Source organism: Halichoerus grypus, chromosome 7 (genome assembly GCF_964656455.1).
Source record: "Halichoerus grypus chromosome 7, mHalGry1.hap1.1, whole genome shotgun sequence".
NCBI classification, from domain to species: domain Eukaryota; kingdom Metazoa; phylum Chordata; class Mammalia; order Carnivora; family Phocidae; genus Halichoerus; species Halichoerus grypus.
The window spans coordinates 82,688,685-82,710,172 of record NC_135718.1 but is presented as its reverse complement, the minus strand read 5'-3'; the positions used below and the strand labels follow the sequence as shown (position 1 = coordinate 82,710,172).

The window sequence follows — 21,488 nt, the reverse complement described above, 5'->3', positions numbered from 1 at the left end:
TGTGGATTTACACCAAACAGTAAATGACTGCTCTCTATGAGCTCTACAGAAGGAACGCTGTGCTCACATTTCTTATAGGCACCCCACTTCCACCAAAACTATCTAACGCTCTCCTCCTCCCACTGACCCTGCCAGCCACCACCTGTGTCTCAGCTGGCTGGGGGACCACGGGGGGGCCTTGGACAGCAGCTTTGAGGACTTCCTTCTAGCACAGGAGGGCATAGGGGCTGGGTGTGCAATACTGGTTGGAATTACCTTGTTCTGGAAAGACAGGATCAGGCAAAGAGAGATGTGCCTTTTAGCTTCTATAACCAAAAGTGAGGATCTACCAAAATAATCCTGACTTGTTTTTGTCTAATACTAAGAGTGACCTTTTGTTAAAAATGAAAAATCTGGAACAAGTCCTGATCAAAGTGATGCAAGAAAACTAGGGGTAAACTAGGACAGTCCAGGACAAACAGAAAGTGAGGTCTTCCCAGACATAATGATAATAAACTCCATTAGAAAACTGATGATACCCCAGCCATGCATTGGATACTATAGATCACATTTTTTTTTTTCCAATTAGAAAAGAAAAATACAAACGTAGGTTTTGCTCTTGTTGTTATGTAAAGATTTGGTTTTTGTTTTAGCTTTTAAGTTACTTCCTTTAGTTATTTTATTAGGTGTTCCTTGTACTTTGTTTTAAAAGTCACATTGTTGGGGCGCCTGGGTGGTTCAGTCAGTTAAGCATCCGACCCTTGGTATCACCTCAGGTCATGATCTCAGGGTTGTGAGATTGAGCCCTGCATCAGGCTCCACGGTCAGTGCAGAATCTGTTTGGGATTCTCTCCCTCTCCCTCTGCCCCTCCCACTCGTGCTCCCTCTCTCTTCCTCTGTCTCAAATAAATAAATAAATAAATAAATAAATAAAGTCTTTAAAAGCTATATTGTATACATGTTTTAGGGTTATTTTGTAATTTGTCTCAGATTTCTGATTTTATCAGTGATAACTTACAGTGCATATAATGATTTGGAAATACCTAATGCAGTTCTTTATCCTGTATCATTTTTTTTGCATTTTTTAAATTTTATTATGTTATGTTAATCACCATACATTACATCATTAGTTTTTGATGTAGTGTTGAATGTCCCTTTTCAGAAATATTGTCAAATATTTGTAGGTGCAGTAACAACACGATGATTAAGATGATACAGGATCCTGTATCAATATTTCTGAAAAGGGACATTCAAAAAAACAAATGGTGTAATGCAGGATGTACCTATGTTCAGAATGGGAAGAATAGGGTTCTAATACTAATTCTATAACTTAAAAGATTTTGACATTAGATAAGTGGCTTTACTAGAAACAATGATAATAATACAATGTGCAATATAATAATAATACAATGTAAAATAATAATACAAATACATAGTAAGTCTATATCTCATAATGCACTTGGAAATCAGATGAGAATATGGATGTGGTACTTTGAGGAAGGTAGCATGAGAGATGGCCTCCCCACCTGCAGGTCCAGCCTGATAGAGGCCCGGTTCCTGAGCCTGCTCAAGCGCTGGGCGAGGCTGTACCTGGCAGGCCCTGTGTGGGGTGGTGGAGGGGATGCCCTGCCTGAGCAGACCCCAGATCCTGCTCCCTCTCCCCCACGAGACTTCAGTTTCAGCAGAGTCAACCAAGGAGGCTGAGGGGAAGCGACAGGCCCAGAGTATGAGCCAGGAAGGGGCAGAGCCCAGCACTGCTCACCCACCTGCACCAGCTGACTTCTTTTCTGTGCAAGAGCTCAACTCTGGATTTTACCTGTCATTACACTGGTCTCCAACCCTGGTTAGTCGGCCAGATCCAATACTACCTTTCTCAGATTAGGCTCACAAATCTGATGAAGGCCCAGTAGGGTATGCATTTGGGAAAATGACCCCAGCCTGGCTCTGGAGGCTCCTCCCAGAGTAGGCAGCTGAGAATCTAGGTTCAGAGCCTCTGGCTGGGGAGGGCTTGGCACCCCGACCTCAGGCTGTTGTGCTGTCTCCATGGTGTCTGCTGGGCTGGGAAACAGGCAAGCTGGGGCACAGTCATCCCGGAGCCTAGGTGGTGGTCACAGGACTGCAGTGGGGTGTTGTCTTGTTCTAAGGGTCCTGTGGGGTTCATGGCCCTCCCACGCCTCCTCTGGGCCCTCTCTGGTTCCTGGGGTGATGCTGCCCCTCCTGAGCTGCTGTGTGGACCTGCAGGGCTGCCTCCCACCGCCTGCCCCCTCCTCCTGGAGGCCTGCCAGGTCCACTGCGTCCCTTCTCAAGCTGACAGCTGGTGGAGAGGCCACAGACACCCCCAAGACACCTGTGCCGGGTGGTGGGGGGGGCTTCATGGCCCAGGGACTCACCACGGTTCTCCCCACAGTCAGATGATCCTTAGTCATGTTCTCACTTGCTTGTCTGTTGGGTCACAGTCTTGCCGAATGATTTCCCAAATTGCTGGGCACAGTTCATTTCCACAAAACCTAAATCTTTTCATTCTTCCCAGGAAAACCCCAGTTTTTCTCCTGTCTTCTCGCCACAGACTTTCTACTGCTATGTATTAAAATAGTAGCAGTAGTAATGGGACTTAGAGATTACTATCTCTCGGGCACTGTTCTAGGTGACTTACACGTCAATTCATTTACTTCTCCAAGAGCATGAGGCAGGATGTGCTTCACAGATCTGCTTATGGATAAGGGAAGTGAAAACAGGTTAAATAACTTGCCTGAGTTTACAACCATTTGGGGACACAGGCAAGATTTATCCCGGGTTGTATGTTATTGACCACCGTGTTACATTGTGTGCATGTACAAGCATGTGTGTGTCTGTGTGTGCATTTAGGTGGTCAGAGAAGGCATGTGTCTTAATGGTAGATAAAGAGACATAGGACATAAAAAGGTAGTTTTGCACCTGAAGTCAGGTTGAATTTTTTGTACTTGCTTGTTACTGGTATCATTTTGTTTGGTTTGGTTTTTAAATATATAGAAATAAAATATCTCATGTGGCAGGGTCACTAATTTTCCAATATACTTCCTTGGAGCCTACATATGCAATAAGTATCTCCATGCTAGAAAATCATTTGAGGCTCACAGTGCCAAAGCTGTTCTTTTTTTTTGCCAGATTTTGTTATGTGCCCCTAAGACCCACTTCATCATCCCCAAACTCTGGACCTTCCCCTCAATCACAAAAGAACTCTGAAGGGAAGGACAGTGCTGCCAATGAAGGCAAAATCGTAGTAGACTAAAGTCCAGTGAGGGGTGGCAGACAAATATACATTTAAATATACATTTAATAACACTGTATTCAAAAAGTTTTATTGTAATTTGTAAATGATAGACTACTACTTAGATACCTATTTAATAAACATTTTTTCTTTCATAAGAAAAAAAGACTTCAGAGGAATATTCATTTTCAAAAAATGTTTAAACCATTTTTAAGCTAAATGTCATGCAACCCTCTCCTTAAATAGTTCAATGGGAAATAGATTATGGAAAGAATTAGAATGCCCCATATGCATTTATATGCAAAAAGCACTTGGACTGATGTAGGCTCCTCAAATTTTAGCCTTGTACCCGAAATGTTTCCACTTTTTAATTATGAGTACTCTCAGATAATTATTGTCAATAAATTAAAAATACTCCTTAAAAACTAACCTGTGACAAAGGGCAATGATCAATTCTTGTGAACAAGTACTTGGATGCACACAGATGCACAGTTCAAGGTGCCCCTTTTGTCCTGTTGCAGAAACAGACATAAAGCAGTATCACCATAAATTAAAAAATAATCAATTAGTGTGTTTTAATAAGAGTGCAAATTAAACAGTTTGAATGGAACTCAGTCAATCACTTTGAAAAACACATTTAATGATCAAAGCTAAAGACCTTGGTTAACCCAATATTGTCAAATATTCCTATCTTAAATACTACAAAAATAATATAAAATACCACTTAGGCACTAAAGAATTAGAATAGAAAAATGTCTTTTGTGTTATATCTATTACTGTTTTTGTTTTATTACTTGCCTCATCAGGTTTGTCTATTCAGGGACTATCACTACAAAAATAACCTATGATGTAAAATTTTCTTTGAAACCATTCGTTTTTTTTTTTTTTTGAGATTTTATTTATTTATTTGACAGAGAGACACTGAGAGAGGGAACACAAGCAGGGGGAGTGGGAGAGGGAGAAGCAGACCCCCTGCTGAGCAGGGAGCCCAATACGGGGCTCGATCCCAGGACCCTGGGATCATGACCTGAGCCAAAGGCAGAAAAGGCAGATGCTTAACGACTGAGCCTCCCAGGCGCCCCAAAACCATTCTTTTTAAATGATTTTAAACTTTTAGACTTAAAAATAGAAGCAAACAAAAAAAAGTGTTCTTACCCAAACTCAATGAGTCATAAGTCATAGAATTTCAGACTATTTACTTTTCTTCCCAGCATAGCTTTAACTTGTCTTATTCTTGCTATCTGAAATGGTCTTTCTCCCAAACTTCTGTCATCTTCACAAGTGTTATTTTATTTTTTTAAAGATTTATTTATGTTAGAGAGAAAGAGCAAGAGAGCATGCACACGAGCCAGGTAGGAGCAGCGGAGAGAGAGAGAATCTCAAGCAGAGTCTGCACAGAGCCCAATGCGGAACTCGATCCCGCGACCCTGAGATCATGACCTGAGCCAAAACCAAGAGTCAGACGCTTAACTGAGTGAGCCACCCAGGTGCCTCTCTTCACCTATTTTAGGCTTCAGTTTAAACATCACCTCACCAGAGCACTCCGCCTTGACACACAATCTGAAATAAATCCCTGTTCCTAATCTGAGTCTCTATTTTAGGCCCCAAAGCCAGTTTCCTTCAAAATTTACAAATTTTTTGTTTATTTTTTTATGACTGTGTTTCCCTCCCCCACATTAGAATATAAGTACCCAAGAAGAGTTACACAATAATATGCCATTAGCAGCCAAGCAACAAAAAGTTTTCCATGGGCTGACACAAACCTGTTATAGAATAATTGCTATATGAGTGTTTACTGAAGACTAAAATTTAAGAGTTTTTAAAAATGTACCTGGAAAGGGTAGACTGGGGCATCTTATCAACCCTGTAAGACGGTGAGACAGACTTGTGTCATTTGCCCATTTGTTCATGATGGAATTACTCTTATGTATCTTCAGGGATTTTATATATGTGTATATATGTATATATATACATATATTTTTTTTTCTGTATTATGGGGAAGTTAACCTTGGAACTGAAAGGTGAGATGTATTTTTTGCAGCGTGGCATTTGACTGATTTCCATGATGTTTTTGCCATGAAGACCATCTTATAAACGTGCACCAGATCTCACAATCTGTTATCTTGTGCTTTCTGTGTGTGTGTGTGTGTGTGTGTGTGTGTTTTGTCATGTTAGAAAGCTTCAGACACCACTCATGACAGGTTAACCTTACCCGAGTTGTGCCCTGGATGTTCTCTGTGGGTGCAGGGCTCGGCCAACACCTGGCTCACAGCAGGCCCGTCATGAATCACCGCTGGCCACAGGAACAGGTGAATCAACGGGTGCAGGAATGCAACTGCCTGCTAACCATTCTCCCCCATTACAAGGGATCTTTGTGCCAGTAGCTTAATTTTCCAAAGTACAAATAGATGCATCTCTTATTAGAAACAATCACATGAAAATCTCCCACCTCAAAGGTACAGAGCCTGGGTGATTAGCATGTTGCAGGTGGGCCTTGAGGATCTGTCCCCCACCCTCCACAGCCTGTGCAATTTTACAAAAAGCCTGAAAATCATCACACAGGCATCTTCTTCTCTGGCTTTGGTATTTATTTATGCTGACTTCTTCTCTCTTCATGTTGCCCTTCTCTGGTGAATCTCATTGTCTGCTCAAGTTCTGTGCAAACTCCTGGCACACTCTGAAGCCTTTTCCTGACTTCTTCCCGACCTCGTGCCTGTCCACATGTCTTTTTCAGAGGTGCATGGTATTCTGGTGACTTATCACAGTCTTCCCTAAGTTATAGTTCTGTGAGGACTGGAGCCTGCCGATCTCCTAGATGGACACTCCCTAAGAACAGGGATCTGTGTCCACTATTCTTTCTGTCTTCCACATATCTTAGCTCAGGTGGAGGTGTTTCAAGGATTTTGACTGGAAGAACTTAATTCCAAATGGGTGGCATATAAAACGGTTTCTCATATAAATTCCAAACCAAAACATACCTTCTAAAAATAAAAATAGTCAGAGGCACCAAGGTGGCTCAGTCAGTTAAGCATCTGCCTTCAGCTCAGGTCATGATCCCAGGGTCCTGGGATCGAGCCCTGCCTGGGCTCCCTGCTCAGTGGGGAGCCTGATTCTCCCTCTGCCTTACCCCCTGCTCATGCTCTTTCTCTCTCTTCAAGTAAATAAATAAGATCTTAAAATAAAACAGTCAAATAATCAAGTATCAATTTTAAAATAGATTACCTGTCTTGGTGCTCAATAATAATTATACAATAACATTCCATTAACAAGGATTTGAGAATACAATTCTATTTTTGTAACACAGATGGAAATATTTGTCTTTAATATGGATGTTTTGGTTTCTAGGATGGGTTGACAAAATGGAGTGCAAAGTGTGAAATAGGAAAGTTTTGAAGGTAATTCATTTCGGGGCCCATTAACAGTCACGTTATATCAAAATCAATTTGGTGCAGATTTTGTAATATAAAAATAAATAGAAGTAAGTGTCAAATTTCTGTGCTAAAAAGAAGTTTTCAATTTAAAGGAAGAAAAATAAATACAAAGGGAAAATGAGATATTTTTAGTGTATAATTATTTAATGTCTATGTCCAATGTTATAAGATGAAGGTGTAGGGAAGACAGAGTTTTGCATTTATCCTTCTAGGGTTCTTCAGCTGGGCTGGAGAATCAGACTGACATAAAACAGTTTACTAGGAGAAAATCATACACATTTATATAAGTTTTATATGACACGATAGCCCTCCTAACAAATAAAGGTGCAGAGAAATGTTGAAACCTACCTGCTATAGGAGTGGGTTGAACAAAGAGGCAGGTGTGGAGAGGTAACTGGGTCAGGAGGAGAGGCTGAAGGGAAACACAATTGTTTTAACAAGGTCGGCTGGTGTGGAAGTCTCTCAGCCCCCACTTCTCCCTTTTGCCCATGGTAAGAATGTTGCTTTCCCTCTGGTATAGGGAGGATACCTGTCACATGGACGTTTCATCTCCTGCTTTTAAGAAAAGGAAGGTTAGAGTGTTTTTATTATATTTACAGTTTTTCTAAGTGCCTTTAGCTCAAAAGAATCCTTATAACAAAGTGGCATAGTTTCGGGTGGCATATTCTGCCTCCCTTTAAAGGATACCACAAACTGAGAAAAGAAATTTATAAAAAATAACATATATATATATATATATATATATAATCAGCATATAAAAAAGTTACATAATGGATTAAAGCAATGAACAGCTTGACAAAATTGGCACTTTTAAGAAGATCCAGCTCATGAAAACCTTCAATTACATTTGTATTTAAAAAATACAAATTACAAAATGTCCTTGGACTCCCGTTAAAAGATAAACTGAGGCATATTAAACAGATTGGGCTTATTTGAGCATTTATTGATTCTCATAGGGCAGCACCAGATGGAAATGGTTTGGAGGCTCCGCTGATGGGAACTTGAAACAGAGAGTCTTATGGAAAAAAGGTTCACACAGAGTAAGGGGACTATCAATTGGCTATCGGTTAAGGCCAGGTTGGCTCTTTTGTGATTGGTGGTCCTTAGCCTTGTGATTCTGTAACCTGGAGGCCTTTACAGGTTCAGACTGGGAGTTCACTCCATGGGCTGCCTTGAGCCACCTCGGCCTCAGTCTAATTAACAACCTCCTTGTTTAATTAATCCAGTTATGCTTTTCTGGGAGACTAGATCAATCTAAGAAGGTTGCTGGCATGCAAAGTACCACAACCCTTTAAGAAAGGTGACCATCTGCGCAGTCTGCTTCCCACACATCCCTTTGCATACGCCTGCGAATACTTGTGATCTTTCTACCACAGAAGGAAACTCATTCCTATTTTGTCCCCTTCCCCACTAACATCATATAGTCCCCCGATGTCTTACTGGGGCTTTGCCAGTTTAGATAGAGATTCAATGGGTTACTGTAGGTAAAGAAAAGCACTAAAAATGCAGTTATGGATTCCATGGTGCTTTGTATCACCCATGATGAAGCATAATCAATTATCTACAGAATTCACACATTTTCCCAGCATTTGTCAAATGTAGCTCTATGACTACTTGTATGAGAAAGCATGAACTGGATTCTGAATGAGAACATTGGTTATAGGTCTCTCAAATATGATTTCCCAGACTGTTGCCTAAATTTGCATAAGACACATCTTTTTTGTAGATCTGTGTATTGAAAAGGCTTTTAGAACTTGTGAAACTGTTTCCAACTTGCAGAAAACAATGCCTTTTCTAATGAAAGCTTTCTCAAGCAAAGACAATCTAAAAGAAGTAAGTCCTTTTAATAGTACATATATTTAAATCTCGCCTTTATTTTAATGCACATAGGCTCCATGGCGCCTTTTTGCACCTTCAAAATTTTTGTTACATTTTAATGATACCGCATATATTCTGTAAAACATAATTTACAGAATCATGTGTTCCATGTGAGCTCTCTCAGCAGGCGAAAGTAATGACAAGAGGCATGCTCTTGAACTATGCCGAAAATAATTTCGTGGAGTTATTGTAGCATGCTGAGTATTAGAAGGCCTTTAGATTTCAAACTGGTATTATAATGATTTATAATATCCAAATGCTCTGAAGTGGCCATTCATTGAACATCTTGTTATGCAAAATAGTCTCTAAGCATTCTGCAAAGTCATATATTAATCACTTTGGTCCCAAACAAAATGCTGTTCACCTAGCAGCTGTTTCTGGGTTACTGTGCCTCTCTTTGACTAAGTTAAAACTATTAAATCAAAACCCATGTTCATTTGAACACTTTTATACCCTTATTTTGAAAGGAAAAAAAATCACAATATTTTGATTAGATGAGTACTTAGGTTTAAGAAATGACACTGATAAATAATTATTAGTGGCTTATTTCTTTTTATAACAAAGTACTATTTTAGTCAATTAAAGTTCTCCATTTTATACTGGTATTTTTTTCTGAAATATAAACTTATCCTTCATTGAATATATTGGCATATATATTGGCAGTATATATTTTATAATCTTTATGTCTCTGAAAATCAGTTTTCTAAGGGCTTTTAAGGAAACAAAAGCAATATTTTGGTTTTTTAGCCTTTTTTTTTTTTTTTGAGACTCTCAATTTTTTAGAAGGTAAGTGATCACAAAATGCATCCTTGACGACCGGGAAGACTTTATGTTATCATCTCTAAAAGGTTTGAAGTGTAATATTCAAAATAATTCTCCAATTTAAATGACTCTTATCCCTTGGATTCAAGAAGGTCCTTTCTGCCACTAAAAGGTTCTTTATGGTTTTCTTTCTTTTCCTTTCCAGTCACATCTACCATAGATATGACAATTGTGTGACACAGATCACCACTACTCAGACGTTTTAAGTCCTGAATGCAGCCTTTTCTCCCAGATCAGCAATCAAATCCTCAAATACATCGAAACCCATCACCAATTGACTGCTATTAATTCTTGAGTTGAAGCCAGTGTCTACTTCTGATTTAAAATGGAATGGTCTTGAAAAAAAAATAGCATGGTCTTGAATCGCAGATCTGCAAAACATTTTGGAATTCACCAGCTCCAACATACTGACTTCATAAACTAGTAAATTAGATGGTAGGTAGGCAAAGAACTTTGTCAAAGGCCAAATAGCAAAGTGGGCTGACACCCTGCTTTTTTACTTAAAATCTTCCCTCTCCACCTATCCCTCTGCCTTACCCCATCAGGGCTTAAAATATGCAGATTTACAAAGCTGAATGACTTTGTTGGGGTGGTGATAAGAAAAAGGAGAGGAGGACAGCATGGGAGCTGGTAGGAATTTGAGATCCCATCTCGAACGGAGGCATGCTGGATGACAAATGGTAGATGGAGAAACAGTAAATTTTAACTCTGTGGTCCCAGTGCATAGAGTGCATTGTTGTTTTAGCCAGGGCTACCGCCTTTCCTCGATGCCTAATCAAACAACTGTTTGATTTGACTTTTGTACAATTTCGTGTCTACTGATGGTTGGTAAGAGTATTTACGCCACAAAGTAAATCTAAGTATACTGAATTCACATTATTTTTTCTTACCCTTAAATACTTTTAGTATTCAGTTAATTATATGAATCTTTTCTACTCTTTTTGCTTCACACCTGAGTGTTTTGTTTGTTTGTTTTAATAAAGAATTACCTCTGGTAATTAGCCGTCCGTCATACACACACATACATCCATTCTTATATGGCAAAACACCATATAATTTCATGTTTTTATCCATTTATACTTCTCTTATGTTTACATTAGTTTCAAAATTCAAAGCATTGCCCTTTTGTAGATGACATTTCAGGACAAAATTTTTGTTTTGTTTTGTTTTGTTTTGAAACATGCAGTGTTTGACTTTAATAAATACCCAAATACTTCATTATTCAGGTATTATCGTAGGTGAAGCGGCCGTTCAATTAGATCACACTGTAAATCTGTCTACACTTGTAGACACTTGCATTTGGTGACACTGCTAAGAGCTGAACAGCATATCTTATTGATTAAATGCTATATACTACTATGTCATAGAGGCCAATCATGAATAAGACTCTATAAAACACACACTAGTTTTCTTAGCCATTGATTCTAGACCTTGGTTGAGTTCATCAGGTAAAATGTTTCCAAAATGCTGTGTGGGGTTGTATTCTGTAAATAAATAGAATCTTTGCTTATACTATCCAGTCCATGTACTGTTGGGGCAGTCCAAAGCAGGTAGGAAATCTTGGGTTTACTCTTGGTACTAAACAGAACTCTAGAGGGGGTACTGTTGAAGTATCAATCTAGGAAAATAGTCTTACTTTTAAGTGTTAACATTCACAGAAAATGAAATACTTTAGGACTTGGAACTAACCTAAGATGTTACCTTTATCCTACCTCCCAATTTTTGAAAATGTACAAACTATTTAATGAAATCATATACTCTAGGGATAACTTCTGATTCATTTTTATTATTATTTTTTAACTGAAGTATAGCTGACCTACAATGTGACATTAGTTTCAGGTGTACAACATTGTGATTCAACTTCTCTATACGTTCACCACAAGTGTATCGACCATCTGTCCTCACATGACACTATTATAGTATTATTGATGATATTCCCTGTGCTGTCCCTCTTATCCTGTGTCCTATTCCTTTCATAAATGGACGACTGTACCTCCCAATCCCCTTCACACATTTTGCCCATCCCCCACCCACCTCTCCTCAGACAACCATCGGTTCTCTGCATTTATGGTCTATTTTTGCTTTTTGTTTATTTCTTTTATGTTTTAGATTCCACACATAAGTGAAATCATATGTATTTGTCTTTCTCTGACCGACTCACTCTACTTACCGTAATATCCTCTAGGTCCATCCATGTTGTCCCAAACAGCAAGATCTAATTTTTCGATAGCTGAATAATATTCCATTGTATATACATCCATATCTTCTTTATCCATTCCTCTGTTGATGGACACTTGGATTGTTTCCATATCTTGGCTATTATACATAATGCTCAGTAAATACAGGAGTTCATATAGTGTTTTTGTTCTTTGCGTAAATACCCACTAGTGGAATTACTGGATCCTAGGGTAGTTCTATTTTTTAATTCCAAACCTCCATACTGTTTTCCAGAGTGGCTACAGTACTTGCATTCCCAACAACACTGCAAGAGGGTTCCATTTTCTCTGCATCCTCACCAACACCTGTTGTTTATTGTGTTGTTGATTCTAGCCATTCTGACAGGTGTGAGGTGCTATTTCATTGTGTTTTAATTTGCATTTCCCTTTTGATGAATGATGTTGAGCATCTTTTCATGTTTCTGTTTGCCATCTGTATGTCTTCTTTGAGAAAAAAAAAATGTCTATTTAGCCTCTCTGCCTATTTTTTAATCAGATCATTTTTTGGTGTTAAGTTGTAGAAGTTCCTTATATATTTGGATACTAACCCTTTATCAGACATGTCATTTACAAATATCTTCTCCCTTTCAGGGGCGCCGGGGTGGCTCAGTTGTTAAGCATCTGCCTTCGGCTCAGGTCATAATTCCAGGTCCTGGGATCGAGCCCCACATCAGGCTCCCTGCTCAGCGGGGAGTCTGCTTCTCCCTCTCCCACTCCCCCTGCTTGTATTCCCTCTCTCGGTGTGTCTCTCTCTGTCAAATAAATAAATAAAATCTTAAAAAAAAATCTTCTCCCATTCAGTAGGTTGTCTTCATTTTGTTGATTGTTTCCTTCACTGTGCAGAAACTTTATTTTGATGTAGTCCCAATAGTTTATTTTTGCTTCTGTCTTTCTTGCCTGAGGCAACCTATCTCAAACTATGTTTCTATGGCTGATGTCAAAGAAATTACTGCCTATATTTTCTTCTAGGAGTTTTATGGTTTCAGGTCTCAGATTTGGATCTTTAATCCATTTTGAGTTTATTTTTGTGTGTGGTGTAAGAAAGTGGCTCATTTTCATTCTTTTGCATGTTTATGTCCAGTTTTTCCAATGTTATTTGCTGAAGTCTGTCTTTTCCCATTGTATATTTTTGCCTCCTTTGTCCTAGATTAATTGACCATGTAGGTGTGGGTTTATATCTGGGCTCTATAATGTCTATTGATCTACGTGTTTGTTTTTTGTGCCAGGACCATATTGTTAGGTTCTGATTTATAATTCCCCAAATGTAGGACTGGTGATATAAGTGTTACAAAAGTAAAAATGTAAGTAATTATTTGGTATTCAGAAATATAATGATTAAATATATGCACATTCACATGAAATTAAGTTTTTTTTTCATAATTAGATTTTACATATAATGAAATTATATAAACTTATGTTTCATCTTCTATTTCCTCACTCTGGAGGCATTAAATACTATAAATCTTCTAGAATTTCTGCTATGTTTTGTGATTTGTGTAACCATTACTCAGAAATCATGGTGAGCAGCTCCACTGTGTTATCAAATAGACTCAAAGTATAGTATAAATGGTTTGTTTGGGGCACCTGGGTGACTCAGTTGGTTAAGCATCTGCCGTCAGCTTGGGTTGTGATCCTGGAATCCTGGGACTGAGTCCTGCATAGGGCTCCCTGCTCAGTGGGGAGTCTGCTTCTCCCTCTCTCTCTGCCCCTAACCACTCCCCGCTTGTGTTCTCTCATGCATGCTCTCTCTCTCTCAAACAAATAAAATCTTGAAAGAAAAAATGGTTTGTTTAAAATGGGACTAATTGAGGGTTCAGCAACTATTCAGAAACATAGGAAACTCCTAAGGTAAATCTAGGTAGTTCTGGTTCAAAGGAAGTATTCCAAGGAAGCTATACTCAGAGCCCAAGTAGAGTTAGGAGTTCACTGTAATAATTGTCCTCTTATTATGGCTATTGTTGATCAAATCAACTGAGAACTCAATTTTATTCAGTCCATGCAATATTCTTTTTAATAGCTCTTCTTAAAGTATGTTAGGGACCCATCTATGTCAAGAGTTTTCAAACTGTGTTCTGTAGAGCCTTAGAGTTGTACAAAAATGCCCCAGATGCCACCAAGAAGGCAGAGTGGGCTTGGAGGGTGGTGAAGATCCTGTCAAACCACATCCATATCCAATGATATATTTTAAATATGGATGTTAAGCTTACATTTTATTGTGAAAAAGATGAATATGCTGCTTATTTTTTTTAAATTTAAAAACTCCCCTATTTATTTGTCCTTAAAGTCAGATATTTCTTAATCCTTAAAGAGGTATAAAAATTGACTTTGTGCATTTCTTAATTTTTAACTTGAACAGAAATTTTTTAATATATTCATAAAACACACGATTATCAAATTTCATTGGTATGTCTGAGAGTTTTATAGTTCTTGCTTTTCTCATGACAGTATTTACTTGCTACTATTAAATGTAAATGATTTTAGATGCACTATTTAAATTTTTTATGCATTTGTTTCCACTTATTCAGTAGTTCACAAAGTTTGGTTGTGAGAAACAAGTATTTTTTCCATAAATTAAGTATGTCTGTTAGCCTCATATTCTAGGGAGTTTCAAGAAAACATGTTTAAACATTTGAAACAAACTATAGCTATTTTCATCTATTTCTGTGCCTATTTCCTGATATGCACACACTCAATACAGTATCAACTGTGGAACTATAAGAGTGATGAATAATTAAGACGTGCTCTGTAACTGTGAGGAAGATTAAAGCCCAATAGGAATAAGAGCAGTACCTAAAATGTCTTAAGATTTTGCATGTATAGTATCCTAAAATTACCCATTTCTCCTCTGAAAAAGCAGAGATGCATGATCTGTGAGCCAAATGTAATAATGATGTGGTATATCATTCTGGAAGTTAAATTTGGTGTAGGCTCAAAAGTAGCCTTCGATCTATACAGTTGTCCTTATTTGTCTTCAATCTATTTACCATATTATAAAACACCGTATTTTTAAAGTGTCACTGAGGAAGAATTTACACTCTGCTTCCTTGTTAGGATTTTGGTAAAATGGCATAAACGTTTGCAGGTGAGAGTGATTTTCTGTTTCTTGAGTAAAGAATATAACGTGGAGTGTATATGATGGCACACATTCGTACAGTTAAGTTCTAAGCCAGAAGTGTGCTTCTTTCAAAACTTACATGCATGACTGTAAGACTTACTCTTCAGAATATGCATTAATGCGTTGCAAACATGAGTGTAATCTGCAAGTAAATGAGTTGCTCTTGTGTTCTGCGCTTGAACAGAGCCTTTGTTTTTGATGTGATATTGATCAGTAACTTTATCCTATAGGAAAATGGAAATACCATCCCTTACTAGAAACAGCTGAAGTTGCCAGAACCCATGGTTGACAGAAGGACAAGACACCAGGGTGAGTAATGGTTACACTTTTCTTAAAATTGTATCCTTTTTATAATATCTTTTCTTTTCCTTTGAAGAAGAGCGACCTGTTACATCTGTCTCTCACCTTAAGTTCATTAGCTACATACAGAAACTCGTCTAAGCCAGGACAGAGAGAAAAGAGTTAATCAGAGAGTATACAAAGTCTCTCCCCAGACAAGTGCAATGCCAGGATTTTCCTCTTTTAATACGTTAAAACAAGCAAACTGTCTCCCCAGTTTAAATGTATTACTCTTCATTGATCGTCTCCTGCTTGGGGAGGACATTCTAGTTGTAAAGCAGAAGACACGTTGCATCCTTCATCATGTGTCAAAGGGCCACCAGGTCAATGGCTCTTTTTGAACTTTGCTGTCTCAGAAAATCATAGCTGAGTATTATAGGCAAAAGTTTGACATTTTCAGGATGAAAATCAATTTTCTTTTACGTGTTTCTGAAGTGAGGCTTGTGCTTTGATTGCAGAAGAAATGGCTTTTGGAATTTTGGAGTAACAAAACAGGAATTAAGATAAAATTTGGCTAACAGTCGCTTCAGTGAAAGCAAGGAGAAATACATTTTAGTGGTCTAATACTATTTTAAATCCATAGAAATAGAATTAGAAGTAGAAACTTACGGAAATAGGCACAGAATAATGTCTTTTAAGTTGAGGTAGTAGTGAATGAAATTTTTATTTAAGCGGCTCAGTTAAAAGTGGAACATTATATTTCAGAGGAACAAATACTTTCAAAGAAGAAATACATAATTGTAATTTGCATTTAATGAAAAAATATAGTATGTATATATTTTTATGAAAATATAGTGCATATATATTTTATGAAAAAATATAATGTGTATCTATATTTTATGAAAAAATATGTATTTTGTGTATATATATGTCTGCCTATTTTTTAAATTCCTTTTGCTCCTAGAAGAATGTAGGCTCCAGAGAAAGAACCCGTTTCTTTCATCCACCTGTATATTTATTTCCATATATCCAGAGTGTAAATTCCAGAGTGTAAATTCTCCTTCAGTGACACTTTAAGAATATGGTTTTTATAATATGGTAAATAGATTGAAGACAAATAAGGACAACTGTATAGATCGAAGGCTACTTTTGAGCCTACACCAAATTTAACTTCCAGAATGATATACCACATCATTATTACATTTGGCTCACAAATCATGCATCTCTGCTTTTTCAGAGGAGAAATGGGTAATTTTAGGATACTGTACATGCAAAGTCTTAAGACATTTTATGTACTGCTCTTATTATGTATATAGCATTTATTACAATTCTATGACATAGTAGGCACTCCATAAATATTTGCTACCTCATATTTTAAAATAGTAAAAAATAATACTTTTACAATGTTCTATTTATAATATAACTATAAATGTGACACAAAACAGTTTTGTAGATAGCTTTACAATATTTTGAAAATGAAGAGTTGAAATAATTTTCCCTTGTCAGCAATTATGACTGCAATTTTAAAAAATCTACTCAAGTTGTAAAAGTGCTAACAGTACTTCTTTGTATACGTAAGATGTCTGTGTTAAGTATATCTCAATGCACGTGTGGCTTTATATTTCCAACAGTAGCTTAATTTCTCATATAAGCCTATTTAAATTCCTATGAAACAATATATTTCAGATAAATTTTTCATGCAAAGGAACATAATTTTTTTATAAATTATGATTCCATTTTGTTGATGAGTGCATAGAAGCATGAAACTAATAATTGAAAAGAGACAAATTTCGGGTCCTAAACTTTCTTGCTATTTATAGTTCAAGGTAAGTTCACAATGAATTGCATATCTCAGACCGTTCAAAGGCTTGCAGTGTAAATAGTTTGTTACTGAGGAATTACTGATAACATAAATTGATGTGTTTGCAGCTGGGCATATGCACATACGTATAGTAGATAGGTAGATGTTCCTAGAGCAGGATCACCTTTTCCCACACGCTCATGGGCAACAATTCTCTGTTCTCTGATATGAGAGGAAGTGTTCTTTACATACACCCCCGCCATGCTTGTGTGCTTGACGTGTGCTCAGAGGAAGACCAATAAAGATGAGGTCATTACAATTCTCACTACAGGTAAAATGGGCAATCATAAAAAAAAAATATATATATATAGAACATATTTTAGTGATTTTTTAAAATTTTTAGGTAACTTTCTGGTCCTGATTTACAGAAAGAAAATCTGCTTCACTCCTTGAACCATTGGTGCACTGTTGGTGGTTCTCTCATATAACAGATTAATAAGGACACAATCAAGTTGGAAAGGACTTGAGTAATTTTGCAGGAACTTTCTCGATATAGATTTCAACTACCTGAGCTTTCTAAGGTGGTACCTGCCCCATGCTCAGATGTATTACTTAATTTCTTAAAGTATTTTGCGTAGCTTATTGAACGATTTCAATTTATTCTTTAGTCAAGTACCACATTAAATAAATATATTCAACAGGTAAATCATTCAAAGCAACTTTTACTTTTGCAGGTGTTATTAAGGGTGTCCTCAGTTGTATTAATAGGCAAGGACACAAAACGCTGACCAGAGAGAATGTTTTAGACACCATCAGTGAAAGGACTGTGTGGAATATAGGGGAAGTTGAGTCACCCTGCCGCCAAGCCGTGGCACAGAGCTCCGTGGGTATGCTTCCATAGGCGGGCTTTACTTGTCAGAGTATTCGACTCCTTTGAAAGCTTAGTTTGGGTGATACCGAGCAGAGGGGCTGAGATCCAGACTGGAGTCTGCCCCCACACCACGCCGTCTCTCCTCCAGTAACTGGACGTCTCCGGGGCTGGGGTGAGAGTATGTACACGTCTGAGGCTGCGGATCTGCACGTGTTGAATCTGCCTCTGTGAGCTAATCCTAGGGAGTCTCTTTGGCACACGCATGTGTCAGCTGAGCTATAATTATTTCTGTATCCCCTGTTAGATTAAATGAAAGGAATCACCAAATGATTTGTGCACACTTCTAAGCCTCTGGGAAAAATAATACATATTTTCATCATTTAGCTTCTTTTTCTGTCATCAGCATGTTAACTCAAGTTGAAGGAACAGTTTGTTTAAGGGGTGTAAGTGAGGCCGATTCTATTTTCTAAGGGAAGCATTTGAGGTTGAGGAAAGCAGTAATTTAAGAACTATAAGAAAATATAGCAGGTAGTGTCTACATCTAACGGGGTTTATAATTGTGTAATCAATCATATTAATGTACCCAAAGCCTGGTATTTCTGGATCCATTTAAATTAGATTAAGTAATTTTAAATCCTAGAGCACAGATTCTCTCCTCAAGTACATTTGCGCTGTTTTGATGTTACTTATCTACATCACTCAAATAATTACCACCTAACTTGTTTATAACACAAGGCATGCTATAACTTCTACCTCAAGGAAGCTTACGTGGCTCTTTTATCATGGGCCAGGGCAGTTGGCTAAGTGGCTTAATGGTATCAGAGAAAATCACTAGAATAATAAGTGACTTGCAGAGAGTTAGATATTACCAGATGAGGGCAACACTTTAAAGGAAAAAGTGCAATTCAGTTAAAAAGTATTTCTTGAGGTGTTCTAAAGCAGCATTTGCCAAACTGGCGATCCTCAGATAACTGGGTCTGAGATACAATCCATTAAAAAAAGATTCCTGTGTCAAAAACATTTTGGGAACTCAGGGAAATGATTTGAAAATTGGCAGTACGTCATAGGAATGCATATAATGCATAATAGGAATCAATGCTCAGAGAAGTTTTGCCATTAAAATAAAAAAAAAAAACTGTTGAATTTTGTTTCTCTAATTTATTGGACTATTAAGTTGTCTTTAATTTTTTTTTAAAGATTTATTTATCCATTTTAGAGAGAGAAAGCGAGCATGAGCATGTGTTGGGAGAGGGGCAGAAGGAGAGAATCTTCAAGCAGACTCCCCTCCCCTCGGCAGTGAGACCGAGGGGCGGCTCCATCTCATGACCTTGAGTTCATGACCTGAGCTGACATCAAGAGTCCAACGCTAATGAACTAGGTGCCCCTAAGTTGTTGTTACTTTTAACCTACTTGCAGGGTTTTTTTTGTACATTATTTTTCTTCTATGAGGGGCCATATAATAAATACTCGAGTCTTTGTGGTCTGTGTGGGTCTCTGTGGTAACTACTTGATTCTGCTTTTGTAGGACAAAAGTGGCCTTAGATCTTAGGTAAACAAGTGAGTGGCAGTGTTCTGATAAAACTTGACTGAAACCACCCGTGGGCTGGATTTGGTCTGTGTGTGGTAATGGGCCAAATCCTGCTGATATGATGCAGAGGTGCTCTTAGAATTCTTAGAAAAGTCCTTTATTCATTTACAGCAAACTCTCTAGAAGTTAAGCTTTCAGGATATAACCCCTCCTCTTTGATGACTACAAGTATGTAGCAGCAAAGAAGGACACGATGAAGAGGATCCCTCTGTAGAGAGAAATCAACTCTATCCACCCAGGTACCCACGCTGTGGCGTTAATATCACCGCTAGGTACTGGGCAGCTAAGGAAAATGCGTCCCATGCTCCGGCCACCCTCCGTGAACCTTATGGTCCCCTGGGAGTGTAGGTGATAACTTCGTGGAAGGCAGGGATTGCAGCTAGCACGCAGGATAGAATAAAGTGCGTGATATCATTGCCACATGAGTTTTAGGAATGTTTCCGAGGAGATTAAAGGGACAAAAAGGTTTTGGTTACAGGTGTCAGGCAAGGCTTTGTGTCAGAGAGAGTTGTGAAAAGACCGTGCGTGGCCTTCCGCGGGCGGTGCCCCAGAAGCGCGGACCGGGACAGGGCCCAGGTGCTGGTGGAAGGGCGAGGAGAAGGGGAGGGGGTGGCGATGGAAACAGCACGGGCCTCGTGCGGCAGACAGGTAGCAGAACATGCGCTGTAAGACTGAAGAGTATGTCTGGATCAACAAGGTACAGGGTCCTAGACAAATGCCAAGCCCCGAAGGATATTAGCAGGTGGGAGACATGAGGTATTGTTTGCCCTCAGGCGGGGATGATGCCTGCCTACCTTGCCTGATGATGCCTTGTGTATCCTCTGTGTTACCTTGTGCCATGAGGTATCCCTAACGAGCTTCAAGAGGTTTTGCGTGTTTCAGGGACCAATAGCGCATAAGCTGGACATTCGGGTTTGAGCGAATGTAAGTAACAGTTAAACCTACAGCGTCCCCCTCTGCACCCCAGGACAAACCCAATGTTGGGCAGCCCATAGTGTGTTTTCAGCAGCGCACACATGTCAGGGCTCAGGGCCGGAGGCTCTGGTCTCCTCCTCCTTTCCGGTGTGGCCATAAGGTGTCTCTGCCCTTGCAGCCCTGCGCCCCAGCCTTGGAGCGACAAGAGAGCAAGGCTGTGCCACAGTGGGGGACCTCCTCACTAGCCGGGGAGCCGGACTGGCCAGAAGCGCCACCACATCTCTCCACTTACATTCAGTGGCCCGGAAAAGGGTCGGATGGCCACTGCGTGTCCTGTCAAGGGAGATGGGAAAAAACACCTGTTTGGCATTCCTCCCGTCCACACAGGGAGTGAAAGGGCAGGAGAGCGCACAGAGATGCACAGGGACGGCCATCGGCATTTTTAAGTATTCCGTGAGAATTTTCAGAAGATGATTTTAGCCAAACTATAGCCTATATTTATGTTCAAGATTAATAAACATAACCTGATAAACTTAGAAAACAAAAATAATGTCTTTTGAAACGGGGTAAACAAAGCTCTGTCAGATCCACATGATCTGGAACTGGAAACTATTCGACTCAGATGTGGCAAAATGGTCAAAGCTTTTCCATTTGAGATTATATTAGCATCTTTTTTAGATTTAAGGTGTATTTGCGGTTTCTGAGTGACGTATGGTGATACGGAAGTGGTACAGAACTGAGAATCCTTAGCCAGGTCGGAGCTAGGGTCACTCGCCCACCGTGCACCGGCAATTTGCCTGCACTCAGGGTGCTCAGCCACACAGGACATCAGCTTCCCTTTCATCATCTCTGAAATGAGCATAATTATAATTACCCTTCACACTGTGCAGGTTTGTTGCAAGACCCCGATGAGGTGGTATTTTTAAAATTGCTTTATCGACAGCAAAATACTCCCCATCCTCTCTCTGGATCTCTCCCTGTCTTTCTCCCCCCCTCTTCCTCCGCAGCCTCTGCCCACAGCAAGCTCTCCCCCTCCAACACTTGAAATGATAAATGCGATCATCGTGATGCATCCAGGGCCTCTATGACAGCTTTCCTCCCTCAGTTTGTTTTTTTCTCCTTAAAGCAAATTGAATCACGCTGTTAGGTGCTGCTTCTTTAAGGATTACATCTTTTTCTCACGTCGAAAGGTTTTATGTCTGACCCCAGAGCCTCTGAAAGCCTGTCAGATATCCTCAGCTGTTACTCTGTTTGTCTGAATGTTGAAGTTCATATATCAAAATTAGAGAAACCGTAGTGGAGGCAGTTCTGTCTTGAAATATAATCAGTGGCTGGAATGACTTTTG

General features: G+C 39.0%; 1 protein-coding gene across 3 annotated transcripts in view; it reads left to right on the top strand.

Moving 5' to 3' along the window:
* PCDH15 (protocadherin related 15) overlaps positions 1-21,488 on the top strand; it is a 1,707,782-nt gene that overhangs the window by 443,419 nt on the left and 1,242,875 nt on the right. For all 3 annotated transcript variants that reach the window (XM_078077809.1, XM_078077807.1, XM_078077813.1), the window contains exon 2: positions 14,919-14,997. The gene's annotated coding sequence lies outside the window, so the exon portion shown is untranslated. The remainder of the gene's footprint in view (positions 1-14,918; positions 14,998-21,488) is intronic.